We start from the raw sequence: 16,265 nt of genomic DNA, 5'->3' as shown, positions 1-16,265 counted from the left end.
CAAAGGGTCCTGTCTGTCTGTGTGATGCTTTTGCGGGGACCAGAGCAGGAATGCAGGTCAGAACTTCTGTAAAGAGTTAATGAGCAATCTAGTTAGATATGTGTTAGATTCTGTTTTGTTTAAATGGCTGATAAAATAAGTTGTGCTGAATGGAATGTATATTCCTGTTTTTGTGTCTTTTTGTAACTTAAGGTTTTGCCTAGAGGGATTCTCTATGTTTTGAGTCTTATTACCCTGTAAGGTATTTACCATCCTGATTTTACAGAGGTGATTCTTTTATTTTTTCTTGAATTAAAATTCTTCTTTTAAGAACCTGATTGCTTTTTCATTGTTCTTAAGATCCAAGGGTTTGGGTCTGTGTTCACCTATGCAAATTGGTGAGGATTTTTATCAAACCTTCCCCAGGAAAGGGGGTGTAGGGCTTGGGGGGGATTTTTGGGGGAAAGACGTTTCCAAGTGGGCTCTTTCACTGTTCTTTGTGTAACGCTTTGGTGGTGGCAGCTTTTAACTTAAGCTGGTAAGAATAATCTTAGGGGGGTCTTTCATGCAGGTCCCCACATCTGTGCCCTAGAGTTCAGAGTGGGGAAGGAACCTTGACAATAGTCCTCTTCATATTAACCCTTTAGAGGGTTGAAGACTCTTTTTTCATATTTCCCCTCAGCCTTCTCACTTCGACACTAAACATGCCCAGTTCTTTCAACCTTTCCTCATAGCTCATGTTTTCTAAGGGTATGTCTACACAGCAAAAAGAAAAACCCATGGTAGCAAGTCTCAGAGCCCAGGTCAACTGACTTGGGCTCATGCTGCAGGTCTAAAAAGATCAGTGCTTGGGCTGGAGCCTGGGCTCTGAAACCTGTCAAGGGGTGAGGGTCTTGGAGCTGAGCCCAAGCATCTATACTGCTATTTTTCGCTCTGTGGTGTAAGCCAAAATCAGTTAACCCAGGCTATGAGACTCACTGCCATGGGTCTTTTTGGTGCTAATGTACCCTAAACCTCTTGTCTCTCTAATTTCTTCATAACTTTCATAAAGTGGGGTGCCCAAAACTGGACGCTGTACTTAGCTGAGGTCTCTCCAGTGCTGAGTAGTTAATACACCCCAGAATGTTAATATCTGTTAATATACCCCAGAATGACATTGCCTTTTTCTCAACATCACACTGATTGATATTCAGTTTGTGATCCACTGATCCTTTTTTGCACTACTGTTGGCTAGCCAGTTACTCCCCATTTTATATTTGTATATTTGATTTTTCTTTCCTAAGTATTGTACTTCGTATTTATCTTTACTGAATTTCATCTTGATTTCAGACCAATTCTCCAGTTTGTCATGGTCATTTTTTAAATTTTAGAGTGTTTGCAGCCCCTCCTAGGTTGGTATTATCTGCAGGTTTTATAAGTGTGCTGTCTACTCCAGCATCCAAGTCATTAATGTAAAGGTCCCATTGAGTTTAGGTTCCACTGGGATTTTGTATTTAGGTCTCAGTTGCTTTGGATTCATTGTAATATTGCTGGACCTTTAATGTGGATTTTTCTTATTATTCACATAGTCCGAGTGCAAATAGGATAGCCTACATAATGGCTTCTTTTTAAAAGATGAATGTTTAGGTAGTGTAATTTACATTTTTGAAATACTAAAGGGGATTAAATGGATTTTTCACCTGATGGATTTTTTCTTAGCATTTGAAGCCAAAGAGGAGCTTAAATAAGCATCTAACTCAGTAACACTTAATTTTGCTCATGTAAATTAAATAAGGCAAATCAGATTTGTTGGGAACTTGGTAAGTAAAGTAAAGGAGGTGTGCAATAATAATAAAAATGTTCCTGGCAAGATAATTGAATTTTTACAGCATTTGTAAATGATGTGCTGAGAGCCACTATGGCAGCAATGTTAAAATAAATGTCACTACGTTATTGCCAGTTGGTAACCTTACTCCAGTCAATGTATATTAAATGTTACAAATGGACCAAATTAATGTTCCTTCAGTATTAGTGTTACTGAATGTTATAGATATCAAATAGTAACTGCCAAGCCTCATTGTTATCATGTGTGATACACAGATTCTTTGCAGATCAATAGAAGAAAACCTTTTGTATCACACAGATTCTGTAGCATGCCACAGTATGTGACACTCTTTCACCTCACAGAAAATGATGTGGCATACTGGAAAAGTCCAAACAGCAGGGAAAACCCTTATTAGCCCAAGTTTGCAGCTTTTGCAGGATTACTCTAGCACAAAAGAACTACTTCTGTTAATGGTTTAGTCTTTTTATGGTACATTCCCACCATCTTTCCTGAATTGGAAGAAAATGAACTGGACCCAGGTGATCAGAGCATGAATTATTTATTTTAAAAAAACGAACAAAAGATTTCGTGGTAGCAAATGCTTCATTTAAGGTTATGGTGTTACTTTCATTATGTGTCTTCCCCATCTCCAGCAGTGATTTGTAAGCCTAGAAAAAATTCCTGTTTGGGCAAAAGCCTTTTGTTCATTGTCTCAGCCCAAAAGGTCATTCCTTGTTTGGAGCACAAAATGATAGTTGTGTCTGAGTTACATGAGGGTGAAATAAATGCTTTCTGCAGTGTTTATAAAAAGGCTAAAACTATTAAAATGAACTTCGCATATGTTGAACTTCATACTGTGACAAAGTTCCTCCTCTACCTTGGTGGGTCTTGTGCTTATTGGCGGATTTGCTTGCCTCAGAGATTCATGACAGCCCTCGGTTTTGCTACTTTCGTGGCTCAAATCTGCCGTTCACTCAGATAACCTCATCACTGGCCAGCATGGGGGAAAAAGAGAAGAACAACCCCCGCAGTCTCTGCTGATCCACCATGTAGGTCAGGGAACAGCCCAGAGACCTCCCCTCTGGTGAAACCCACAGTCTAGGTCGTCTCCTCCAGTGTCTGATCAGGAGTTGGGAGGTTTGGGGGGAACCCAGGCCCACCCTCTTCTCCGGGTTCCAGCACAGGGCCCTGTGGATTGCAGCTGTCTAGAATGTCTCCTGTAATAGCTGCGTGACAGCTACAACTCCCGAGGCCTTCTCCCAACATGTTATAGAATCATAGAATATCAGGGTTGGAAGGGACCCCAGAAGGTCATCTAGTCCAACCCCCTGCTCGAAGCAGGACCAATTCCCAGTTAAATCATCCCAGCCAGGGCTTTGTCAAGCCTGACCTTAAAAACCTCTAAGGAAGGAGATTCTACCACCTCCCTAGGTAACGCATTCCAGTGTTTCACCACCCTCTTAGTGAAAAAGTTTTTCCTAATATCCAATCTAAACCTCCCCCACTGCAACTTGAGACCATTACTCCTCGTTCTGTCATCTGCTACCATTGAGAACAGGCTAGAGCCATCCTCTTTGGAACCCCCTTTCAGGTAGTTGAAAGCAGCTATCAAATCCCCCCTCATTCTTCTCTTCTGCAGGCTAAACAATCCCAGCTTCCTCAGCCTCTCCTCATAAGTCATGTGTTCTAGACCCCTAATCATTTTTGTTGCCCTTCGCTGGACTCTCTCCAATTTATCCACATCCTTCTTGTAGTGTGGGGCCCAAAACTGGACACAGTACTCCAGATGAGGCATCACCAATGTCGAATAGAGGGGAACGATCACGTCCCTCTATCTGCTCGCTATGCCCCTACTTATACATCCCAAAATGCCATTGGCCTTCTTGGCAACAAGGGCACACTGCTGACTTTATCCTCACCACCTGACCTTCCTCCTGGTATCTGATAATGCTTGTACTCCTCAATCCTCCAGCAGCACGTCCGAGCTCCTTACAGTCCCCCCTACTAACTGATGGGAGGTCCTTTTTAAACCAGGTGTCCTGATTAGCCTGCCTGCCATAATTGATTCTAGAAAGTTCTTAATTGGCTCCAGGTGTCCTTATTAGCTTGCCTGTCTTAATTGGTTCTAGCGAGTTCCTGATTGCTCTAGGGCAGCCTGCTCTGGTCACTCAGGGAACAGAAAACTATTAATCCAGTGGCCAGTATATTTGCCTTCTACCAGACTCCTGTACCCCACTGGTCTGGGTCTGTCACAATACCTAGAAACTTTCTATGTAGCTAATCTCTACTGAAAGTAGTCTCTTCACTGATTTGTCAGAAGAAAACAGTAAATTAGCAAAGCAATAAGAACTGTTTTGCACATGTGTGAGCAACTTCTTGCTAATGTTCTGAACTGTGGTTTTAATACCTGCATAGAAAACTCTTCATAGACAAATACTAGTGTAGAAAATGTATTATTTGGTGTTGGAGACTGTGTACAATATGATAAAATCCTTCAGTAGTTTGAGGAATTTCAAAATTCTGCACACTTTGATCCTTGCTTGTGCAGAATTTAAAAATCCTGTGTGACTCCTAAATTTGTTACAAGCAGAGCTTGTAATATAGGTAAAGATGTGCTAAATGCTGAAGGTACCCTTTATTTTTTTAGAAAAACAACAAAAAGTACTAGGAAATTAAACTTGAATGTAGTTTTAAGGATAATATTTTGCATTCAAGTCAGGAAATTTGAGCCATATTAAGAACATAGCTACAGCTTTATGAAATGTGTGTAGAATGTTTGATTCAAATTTTTCTTGAATCACTGGGGATCAGAAGAAAAGAACAGATAGCTGGAGCTTAGGCCACTCTGCCCGTTAGAGTCCCAACAGCTCTAAGCCTGGCTTCCACCTCTCTTCACGTGCTTGCAGGCACATCTCATTAGGTAGCTCTGTCTCCTTCCCTTGAGCACCTCCAGCAACACTGCCTCTATCCCAAAAGACCAGAGCGGGCTGCGGTTGGTGCCTTTTTCCTCTTGCATTTCCATATGCACAGAACAGAATCTGCACCTCTTTCTAAGTGGCTGCTATTTAGTTTAAGCAAAACAAAAATAAATTCTCCATTTATAGGCTCTGCTGTGTGATTTCTTCCGTGTCTGACTGCAGACACAGTTGAGGAGAAAAGTGGCTGTGTTGTGTCCCCATTCCTTGCTTGCTGTGGAGCAGCCACAGGTCCCTGATGCAGGAAACATTCCTTCCCTGTGCCGTGTTTTGGACCATACTCTTAATTCCACCTCCTGGGCAGGATCTCCTCCATCCCCTCACAGAGGAAGAGCTGACAGACTTCAGAGAGAGAGTCAAAGAGAGAGCTACCCATTGAGGCCTTGTGTAGACTTGAATTTAAAGTGTGATGTTAGCTAACGTGCTGACTAACATTTTAAAAGTCTAGCATAGGCAAGGCACAGTGCCTTAACACGCTAAAGTGGTTGAATTTAAGTTTAGTGAGGGTTCAAGATGCCACAAGTCAGGCTTTCATCTATGCAGTGTACAACCCCAGAGCAGTTGTCAGATGATTGTGTAAGTTTGCCAAACTCCCTAAAGTCAAAGAAAAGCATTGAAAATTTGCCATGATGTTACCTTGTCTAGAATCGGAACTGCCGTTCAGGTGAGACTCCTTACGATATAACTAGATCCACATCTAGCTCGAGGGCAGGCTAATGTTTCCAGTGGTGGTCAGCAGAGCAGACAGTCCTTTGTCTTTCTTTCCAAAGGGAATTTCACATTTTTGGATTAGAGCTCCAGAAAGTTCAACAGTCTTCTGCAGATACGAAGAACCACTGTTCTCCTCATTATGGACTACTCAGGTGGTAGTTTCTCTTAATTCCCCAGTCAGGAAAAACAGGCATGGTTCTTAAAGAAAGATGGCTTTCAAGAAGGAATAGATGATTTTGTATCGAAGAAAACAATAGCAAGGGATCTGGATGATACTGTACTTTCTTCTCTTTTGAGCTTTTATGAATACAAGCTGGCCACTGAACTTAGGACGAGGAAGGCAGTGGTGTCGGCTGCTGTTGCTGTGTATGGACTCTATAATGTGAGATTTCCAAGAGATCAATTGTGCAAGATGAAATCGTGCTAACTAGCTATCTTCTCATATTTCATTGTTGGAAACGTTGAATGAAGTTCTCACAGTTGTAATTAACAAAACAAAACAAACAAAAAAGGCAAGTATTTTGAAAGCAGACAAACATACTCTGTTTCCTCGCTGGCAAAGAATCTTCTTGGCAAATAAATTTCAGGTATGTCCTGGAGCAGGGGTTCTCAGCCTTTTTCTTTGAGCCCTCTTTCCCCCAAAACATGCTATTAAAAACTCAACAGGCCATCTGTGCCACAATGACTGTTTTTCTGCATATAAAAGCCAGGAGTGGCATTAGGGGGTAGGAAGCAGGGTAATTGCCTGGGGCCTCACAGGGCAGGGCCGTCCTTACCCATATGCAAAATATGCAGCTGCGTAGGGCACCAGGAAATTTGGGGCACCAAATTTCCTGTTGTCCTGCGCAGCTGCGTGCTGCTCCAGTCCTTGCTCTGGTTCTTCCCCAGGGCCTCTGCCCCGCCCCACCTCTTCCCCGCTCCTGCTTTGCTCCAGCCCCGCCCCCACTCCCCTGAGCTCTGCAGCAGGGCTGGGCCTGCACTCACCGGTGGCGGGAAGTGCAGACCCAGCCCCAGCCACGCTGCTGGTGAGTGCTGGGGGGTGGTTCCCCTCTGCCCCCCAAGCCTACCATCCCCCCAGCGGAGGCCTGGGGCTGTGCCACTGCAGAGGCCTCCCCCCTCCCTCCGCTGTAGAGGGGGCTGCATAGGCCCTCAGAATAGCTAGGGACGGCCCTGCCACAGGGGGTGCCATAAAGCCAAGTTGCTTAGGCTTCGGCTTCAGACCTCAGTGGTGGGGCTTGGGGTCTTGGGCTTCGGCCCTGCACTGCATAGCTTTGGCTTTCTGCCCTGGTGTCCAATGAGTCTAATGCCATCCCTGTTTGGCAGACCCCTGAAACCTCCTCCCCGCCCCCCCACCCCTCCTCCTGGGGGCCCTGGACTCCTGTTAGAGAACTGCTGTTCTGGAGCATGAACTGATGACATTGTCCACCTCATCGGTTCAAATGAAGGGCGTCAACATGCTGTCTGCAAACATTTCTCTGTCAACTGTAGCACTCCAAGACAAGCACTCATGCTTAATAATAGATGAACTGGCAGTGGACATTACTACAGGCAAACCTGCTTATTTAAAGACATTAGATAATCTGTTTATCGACTTCACTGCTTTGGTGCTGCCAGCTGCTCCATTGCTCTACAGAGTAGATATCTTTTACAGGTAGTTCCTCCTGTTGCAAACCATGACAGCCTGCCTTGGAGAGTTATGATTGACTGCCTGTGTTTAAGAGAAAGGAGTTGAACAAGAGTATTCATGATATAGAGGCACCAGAGCTACTAACTACTGTACTTCAGACTATTGTTGATGGTGTAGTCATTGGCTCTACAACTGGTTAAATTTTAGGTTAGTTTTAAGTGAGATTAAAGCAGCTCTTGCCAGATTATTTTATGTAAACAAACTTTCCCACACACCATACAGTGCAATTATACAAGAGAGCAAGAAGTTCACTATTTCACTTGAATGACCTCATTAAGAGCAATACATGCTAGGGCTGGTTTAATATTTGTAACTGTATTTGTCTACTGGTGGTGTCACATTTTGGATTTCTTCTAACCTATGGATGACAGGTAGAGGTACAAAAAGAATTTCTGTTAAAGCTTATATTCAAGAACCTGGTTCTGTTTCTGAAATCACTAAGGCTTTCCCATGACCTATTAGGTCTGTGTCTTATATATGCTGGCACATATTTCCTGTGCGAATGGTTTTTGGAAAAATTACAAACGAAGTTGTTTACGAGCTCTTTTTGAGGGGAGACAGTGGCATCAGAGAAACTTGTGTGCAGATTATATGACCTAGGTAACATGGATTCTCTGAATATTTGATGCCACATCTTGTTTTTCGAACATGAAAAAATCAGGGCTGCTACTGACACTTCCATATAAGGCAGGTTCAACAACCAGGCAATCTACTGGAAATAAACTCTCTGTCCTATGCTTCCCTTTGCAGAACCAATTAAAATGGTCTAGAAGCAGTGAAGCTACCCTACAGCTTGTTCTCTTGACTCAAAAATATTTCTCCAAGAGCTGTCTTGAGGTAATCAAGTGCATGTTGCTATAGCTGCTGTAAATACTGGAACTTCAAGTGTTGTATACTGCCGTTTGTGGAAGAGCAGAGAAACAACGGCAGATGTCCATGCTGTTGCCCACATTTGATTTTATTGGAATTGAATTTTATTAAACTTATATTTGCATCTCCGTACTAATAGAGTATGGTTTTAGAAGTCATCCACGGAATACATATATGACACACAGGAATGTTGGTAAGAAGCTGCTCTTCATTTCCTTTTCCCAGGTCACGTGGCATGGATCAGGATTATAAAAATTTAATACCTGTGTCCTATGATAGAGGTTGCTATCAACAGATTCCATCTTGTAACCACCAGTACACTTTCTAAATTGTTTTAAATCAAATGCATTGTGTTAACATTTCCTTTAAAAATGAAAGCTTAGAATGCTGTGAGATAGGAGTGTGGACCCTACACTGAAATTGAGTTGTCCCAGCAAAGCAGAGTTCAGTTATTCTTTTCTACAATTTATGACCCACAGTTGTGCAGTTACATGTGAATTATGCAATTCCTTGAACTCTGGTTATGAGAGACAACTTTGCGTTATGACTGTACAGTTATTTCTCAACCATACAAAATGTAAATCCATGTACTTTGGCTGAAGGCCATTATTATCCAGTCAGATTGCAGGTATTTGCATAATATATGCAGGGTTATTTTTAAGTAACCGTAAATGATTATGCAAATCTCTTTACCTTAGATACTATATGTCCTTCTCTTCCAAGTTTCTACTGCCCTCAGAACTCCTCATCCATGTACTTATCACGGATATACCTGCCTTAGTTTCTGACCCCTTTCATCCTTCTTTATCCTGTCTAATAACCCGCAGTGTTAAATAATTATTTTTTAAAGGAATTACTCTTTGGGATAGGATAGCAATGGGGCTAAGCGTTCCTGAAGGGGAAATGATCAACAGAATCAATGAAGTGGCCAGTTTTGGTCTGGGCATATGGGTGGGGAGTTGAGAATGGTGTTGAGTATGGGTTGTGAGGGATTAATAGAGCTAAACAGAGCATAGAGGTGAGGAAATAAAATAATTTTGTGCTAAAAATAAGAGTCATCATCACCACTCCTATAACCGCATTGGTCGTTGGGGCACCATCATTGATGAGCAATCCACCAATTGTCTCCACCCCTGATGATTGTGTATCCGTGCTTGAGTCTCCACGAAGTCCATTCCTGTTACTCTTTTATGTTGTCAATCCATCTCTTCTTCTGTCTACCTCTTCTTCTTCTCGTCCCTTGGAGGATGTTACATGGCCGTACCACTTCAGCTTTGTTACACTGGTATCACAGGATATAGTAAACAAAAGTCTCTGGACCTTCCTTCCCATAGTTTCTCTATCTCAGGATAGTTATGTTATGTAGAAAGTACCTACAAATCACACAAAACTTTCTGGAAAGAAAACTGGAGAAGGGAGTGTAGAGAGATGGGTTTAAGAATAATCTTGTCTCAAACTTGGTTGCTGCATTAACACCACTCTAGAGACCTAGTGTGGGACATTTAAAGGTAAAATCATTTATTCATGTTCAGATTTCACTGTTCTGGTCTAGCAACTTTTTTGTTTTTTTTAACTTGCTCCTTTGTTTCATCACACATACAATATTTTAATGAGCAAAGGTTAAATTATAAATAATAAAACTGCTTTTTCAAAAGTGCGTTCTCACAAGAATGCTTAATTGCAAAATCTGAGGGGAACATAATATAAGACACAAGAATAAAACCAAGTAATTAAATAGCTAATGAAGTATTTTCTTACTTGAGAGAAATCCATTTCCCAGGTGCTGTCCTGAGGGCCTTTGCATCCAAATGTGGCTGGACTCGCTGCTGGATGGCTTTTTTTTTTTTTTTTTTAAACACTCGGAAATCATTTTTTCAAGTATTAATGCAGTAACAAGCTCTGTAATGTAGTGATTCCAGGATGCATTTCTACATTTGCAGTGTAATTAACATATGTGATACACCATTATTTTTAAAATATTGTACACTGTTGTACAAGTGAGAAGCGGAATAGTTTAGGGTTATATTTTCAGGAAAAGGCTTTGCTAACCTGGAAATTCATAATAGTAAATCTTTTTTCTAGCAAAATCCTGTGGAGTTTCTGTGTGTGTGTGAGAATTTCTTATGCAGATCTTCACTTTGAGTATGAATGTGCCCATAAGTTGGATTCAAGGCCTGCTGAAGTCAATGGAAGTCTGCCATTGACTTCGGTAGAGCCAGGATTTTAACCATGGTGCCTGCTGGTTAAGACCACCTGAAAAGCAGTGGCCATTGGGGTAGTTTGAACACCTTTTCATGGAATGGAAAGTTTGTGTCCAAGTTTATAAAGGCAATCTCAGCCCCAAGTCCTCTTTATTTCTTTTCTATCCCTTGAACAAATACTAACAAGAGAAATAGGATAGGAGAAATTGGCATTGTGGAAGCAATACACTTCAGTAAATACGATTATTGAGAAGTAACCTTTTGGGGAAATCTAAACACTTACTTGAGGTCTTCTCTTGCAGTGTGTACACAAGTTGACCTTAGCCAGCTATTTTGTACATTAAATTGATAGTGCAAATTTAAGATGAATAAACCCTTTCCTTGGCTACATCAAAAACTGAATTTGGAACACCTACACGGATTGGTTGCCTTTTTGTGTACTTCTCAGAGTAATTTTCTAAAAAAAAAAAAAAAAAAAAAAATCCAACTTCTCCTTTGAAAGGATTTCTGGTTTTTAGGGGGTTGGGGAAAGGTCTTAAACTTTATTTGTATGCCATACCTTGTAAATCTTAATTGCAGTTAATAGTTGTAATGTCTTTTTGTCCTATTATAGTTTCTTAATTTTTCTGTCGTCCTACTCCTGCTTCCATTTTTTATTATTATTATTATTATTATTTTATTTTAAACAAACCACTACCAATCAGTATGGCTTGGATGTTATGAAAGCAGAAAAAGAAACCCCTTGCTTGTAGCACAGATGGTTCCTCCTCCTTTCTTGTCAAGTGGCTAATGAATCCTGCACTAGTGATGGATAGATCTGCTATGCCTCTCTAATCAAACCAGCCTGTGTGCTGGTACGACAGGCTCCTGGGGATCACAGTGCAAAGCTCTGAATTCGCCTGACTTGCCAGAAGGATGTTTACTTAATGATGGGCTGGCAGTGGCTTGTAGGCACAGAATATCTATGTAATGCTTTTTCAGAGGAAATAGTCTATTGTTATTAATGTCTTATAAAGAGAGGATTTGAAATGTAAGATGCTTGCAGAGAATTTGAAAAATCCTAGGTAGGATAAGACATAAATAAATATAGATTATTCTGTTTTTCTTTGCATGGTATTTTCCTGGAACTTGACATTTAATATTTAGTACATGAATGGCTTTCATAAACATATATTATTTTCTGGTGGTTAGGTACATGTTTTGGAGCTGTCTTGACTATTATGCAGAAATGCAGAAATGCAGAACAACAAATTGAGATGAAATATATTACCGCTTATCTTTTTATGCATGTTTTTAGAAACATGGGGGGACTTTATAAGTAAACTAGATTTTTGCACTGATGGTCACAATCCAAGGGAATTAATAACTTCAGTTTTTCACATGGATTAGCTCTAAACTACAGCAAGAACAATTCAGTTTCCTAATAACTGTAACTTGGGAACTAAAATGTGCCTCAGTACCTTAAAGAGAAGCACAGCTGAAAAGTGAACACTTACGTATAGATATGTATTTTTGAATAGTCCTTTCCGGTGCCTGCTTCTTGATGCTACAGACTTCAGTTTTCTTTGAATCAGTTTTCTTCGATCTCCTTCACAAATTTCTTCTGTTACATCCTGCAGTGAGCCCCATAAACTTTTGTTGGATATCACAATCCTCTGCTATGGAACATAATTTCCATTTTGACTTCACTTCATTATTAAGCAGGAGAAAAAAATGGGCAATTAGACAACTAACCCAGTTGTAAAAATTGGTAGCTGTGGTAAATAGCCCATGTAACAAACTAAATTATTAAAAATAAAAAGTGAGTTAAATGGTTTCCTGATTAACCATATGATGTTTGGGGGAAGGCAATGCTATGTTCAGTATGAAAATCTTCAATTTTAATGTGTTTTGAATATTTTGCATTAAGAAGGAATCAATGATTAAGGGATGGAGTGTCAAGTTGCTCTCAATGGCCATTGTACTCTGCATTAAGGAATACTTTTCTATAGGCAATCAATATCAATATAAAAGCTGTACATCTACTTTATCAAAAATGTTCTCGTTTGTCTCTGAAACTGACAGTCTTACGGACTGAAATCTTGTGGCTAAGGTCCAGAATTCTGAATCAGAAGACCTGTGGTCTAGTTTCAGTTTTGGTCCAAACATTCTGTGTAATATACAAAAAACGTAATCTCTCGGTATGGTAGTTCATCCATTTGGTATTGGAGATCATACCACCTACCTCACAGAAGTATGTCTAAGGCTAAAATTCTTTATCTGTAAAACACTTGAAAACTGTTAGAAAGCTAAGTGGTACAAATTATTATTTTTTTCCTTAGAACAGCAGATTAGTTGCATGAACACAAGATTTCCAGCAGTGCTCTGTGAAAATGTTCTTTAATCCTAATCTAGGTGGGGCATGGTGATACAGAGATGTTCAGTTCTTGGTGTCTCTGAGATTGCCAATAAGAATATCAATTAATGCTTTTAGTAGTGGTAATTTTTGTGATGTGGATCCTGCCTGTTATGAAGAGGACTGAAACCACCAGTTCATTTCACTAGGCCAATCTCTCATGCTGTTGAAGTGTCAACACCTGTCTCCAATTGGCCAATGATGCTAGCTTCCCTCACCCACTTGTTAAACAAGTCCCTTCATGCTTTCTTCCATGCTGCCCCTCAGTAAACTATGTCATTGCACTCCTTCAATGGCTCCTTAGAACTCTCCTTTTCTGTGATGCCTGCAAAAAAACTTCTGGAGCAGCTGGTCTTCCAACACCCCTGCTTCTCATACTGACCAATGTTGTCTCAATGTGTCCTGTGCATCCCCATCTGTTGGTATGCACCTGTTGTCTCTGGTCTTCTGTGCTTTGATTGTACGCTCCTTGGAGCAGGGGCTTTTTACTCTGTTTGTGTAGTGACTCGCACAATGTGATTCTAGTCTGTGCCTGTCCTCCTCAACACTACAGTAATACAAGTAAGTAGGCCACCAGACAGCTGTCTGATGGTGACAATTTCTGGTCGCTGGAACCCTGGGCTGGATTAGTAATAATCCTTCTGCTCTGTAGAGGGAAAAGGTTCTTGTTGCATTGCTCAACACCCATTAACTTTTTTTCTCTTTCCTAAGGCTGTTAGGAAGTGGGTTGAGTATATGCTGGTGGGCTGTTTTACAGCTCAGGTAGGGACACCCAAGTCCTTTAAAGACCCTTGCCTCAGGGCACAATTTATTATTTGAAAGCAAAAGATATAAAAACACAATATAAAGTCCAGGAATGTTGGCTATAGGCCCCAGAGGCTTCCCCTCTTCCCTTTGCTTCTACCAGCCAGGGTGGTGAAGAGAACATTCCCTTCCCCTCTGCACCTAGCTTCCTTTTCCTTATATAATCGACCTAGCCACATGATAGGCAGGGATCCCTTAAACTTTTCCAGGCTGCTGCTGTTTGTCACATTGGGTTCGAGGTAGATATATTTAAATCTTTGGGCAATTCTCTATTGTGTGATTTTTTTTTTTTAAATTTACAATTTAATTTAATTTTTAATTTAATTTACCCATTTGTAGATTGTGCCAAGCCAATGCACCTGAGCCAAGATGGTGAACCATGATGGCTTGCAATAGTGGTATTTTAGGAATTTGAAGCAAGAAGGAATAAACCCCGTGAGCAATTTATTCATTCCCTAGAAGTTTAATGGGCTGTGGATTATTTTAAACATTCTGGGCTCCAGCCTGTCTAGAAAAGATGTTTAAAGACACACTATTAAATACCATGGCATATATTGATAAGGTTCTTTAAGCTACTTAGAGATGCTTCAAAATGCTACGGGGCCCCTGAGGTGTGGTGATATTAGGCAATTTTTTCTTTTTGTTGTATACATGCCTTGGAAAGTTGGCATAGCTAAACAAGCTGATGACTGAAAACGATTAGTATTTTATAATGTTAGTTCAGCTACTTTTCCATGTTTAGATTGCTCTGCATTATTATCTTTCATTAAATTTAGGGGAAATCTGAATTTGCAACATCTTAAAAAGGGCTTAGCCTCTGAGCCAGCCACCATGGTTCACCATGTTGGCTCGGTTGTCTTGTTGTGGCTTGGCACTATCTAAAAATTCCTTTTATGCCCAGGGATTTAATTTCATTTTTATCTTGGATTTTCCATCCCCATTGTTCTTTCTGATAGAAAAAGCTACAGAATTGTAGTAGCAAGTGGAAATTTATTACTGTGGCCAGACATGGCAGTAGAATTTTTATCTTTTGTTCTTTTCATTGCAGTTAGTATGACTTTTCCCTCGGATATTACTACATAAATTTTGACCAATGGCAGACATGATTTGAAACTGAGGAGTGTGCACTTCTTGGTGGGGGCGTGCGGGTATTTAAACTGCTGTTGCTATCCTAGGAAAAGCTCAGATATATAGGAGAAAATGGTTTTGAAGAAAAGTGTTTGTGTTGGAGAAAAGGAGGAAAATGGAGTTCTGTAATCCTGTGCTCAGTTTAAAGATCTGCTTGCTTTTTTCAGCAGACATACTGAAAATAGCTGAAAAGAAAATATATTTTGGATATTGTACATACAGTTTGATGCAAACCACAGTTAATTTTATCTCAACACCGGTGAAGAGTTATGTTATCTCATCTTCAGAGTTCACATATTTTTCCTCTGATTGCTTACTTTTGTAGACGACAGCATAAATTCCAGTCTTTAGTAGAAGTCTTGTTTTTTCATGCTAGCAGAATAATTTCTGGTTAAGTCCTGTTATTTCTCTGATTACTACTGATGTAAAAATTCCCTGTGAAAGCTTTATTTTCTACTGCTTTATCATTATCAGTATGGTAACCAAACTATTTATCCATTTTGGTCCTAGTGAGTTTTCCTATCCTGCTTTGATTTTTCTAGTGAAAAATGTCTTCCAGGAACTGTTAGCAGCTCTTCCCATGTTGAGTACCAATGATTTAGAGTCAGTGCAATGCTGTTTGGGTTGGCAAAATAAACTGTAATCTAAGATAGCCTTCTGTTTGTCCTGTTTAATGCAAATTAGCTGATTCAAGCTTGCTTTCTATGAATGCAAAAACAAATGCCAAATGTTTACTAAGTTAGACGGAAATATTTCTATCCTACTTTTGTAATTGTGAAAGCTTCCACTGCTTGTGTAAGAAATGTTTTGAGGTCATAGTAACCTGAATATTTACTGAGATCCAAAAGAACACTTGCACTATTATGTCTTGTGACCTGTTCACTTCCATAAATGAACAAAAATAAGTCTGTATTTTCAGGCCTTTGTCCTTTTCATAAATAATTTGGATTTCTTTGTAATGAAAACAATAACTAGAATAAATTGTTAATTTAACAGGTTAAATTTATGTTTTCACATGCTTTTTAAAGCATAACGTTCACTTTAGTATATTAGTGTATAAGCAATAATGACATGAGTTTAGTTTTCTATTTAAAGAGAATTTGCTCAGGTGCAAATGCATTATGTTCCTAACAAGGCCTTTGAGCATATATTTAAAACCAGACATTTCTTTCAGTCCCTCTGCTTTGCTATAATGTGTGTCTGAATGATGGATTTTAATACTCTTCTGGTAATTTGGAGTTGTTGTACAGTGTCTTACCATCTGATTTCTTGTGAATGCTGACCATTAACCCAATAGTAGTCAGTAAATGGATGTTGCAGATGAATACTAATTTGGTAAACTTACTTTAATAGATGTAACATGGTTTGACATTATGCTAATTATAGTTCTAAACTGGGTGCAATGGAAATCAAAGATTTTGCTCTTTAAATCAATACTTCTAATTTTTTCTGGTTTAATTGTTTTATAATGACAGAAAAGGTGATTCCAAGAAAAACTTGGACAGCAAAAACAGTGTCTATTTTTATCTTCATTATTTGTCTCTCTGGGCCTCTTGTCTGTGGGGGAGTATCCTTACCTATATGATGAACTCCATTCCGTAACACTTGAACTCCGTATGGTGTTTACTCAATGATTAAAATGTAAAATTTAAAATTAAATTTATCAGGCTACAGATATCATGCAAAATTCTATTTTTCTTCGTCTCTGAGA

At 39.9% G+C, this 16,265-nt stretch overlaps 1 protein-coding gene across 6 annotated transcripts in view; it reads left to right on the top strand.

Moving 5' to 3' along the window:
* Positions 1–16,265, top strand: part of WDFY3 (WD repeat and FYVE domain containing 3) — a 306,761-nt gene that overhangs the window by 74,120 nt on the left and 216,376 nt on the right. The window lies entirely within an intron of this gene.

This window comes from Caretta caretta, chromosome 4, assembly GCF_965140235.1.
Source record: "Caretta caretta isolate rCarCar2 chromosome 4, rCarCar1.hap1, whole genome shotgun sequence".
Lineage (NCBI taxonomy): Eukaryota > Metazoa > Chordata > Testudines > Cheloniidae > Caretta > Caretta caretta.
Note: the sequence above shows the minus strand (reverse complement) of the source record. Positions and strands in the feature narration are given on the sequence as shown.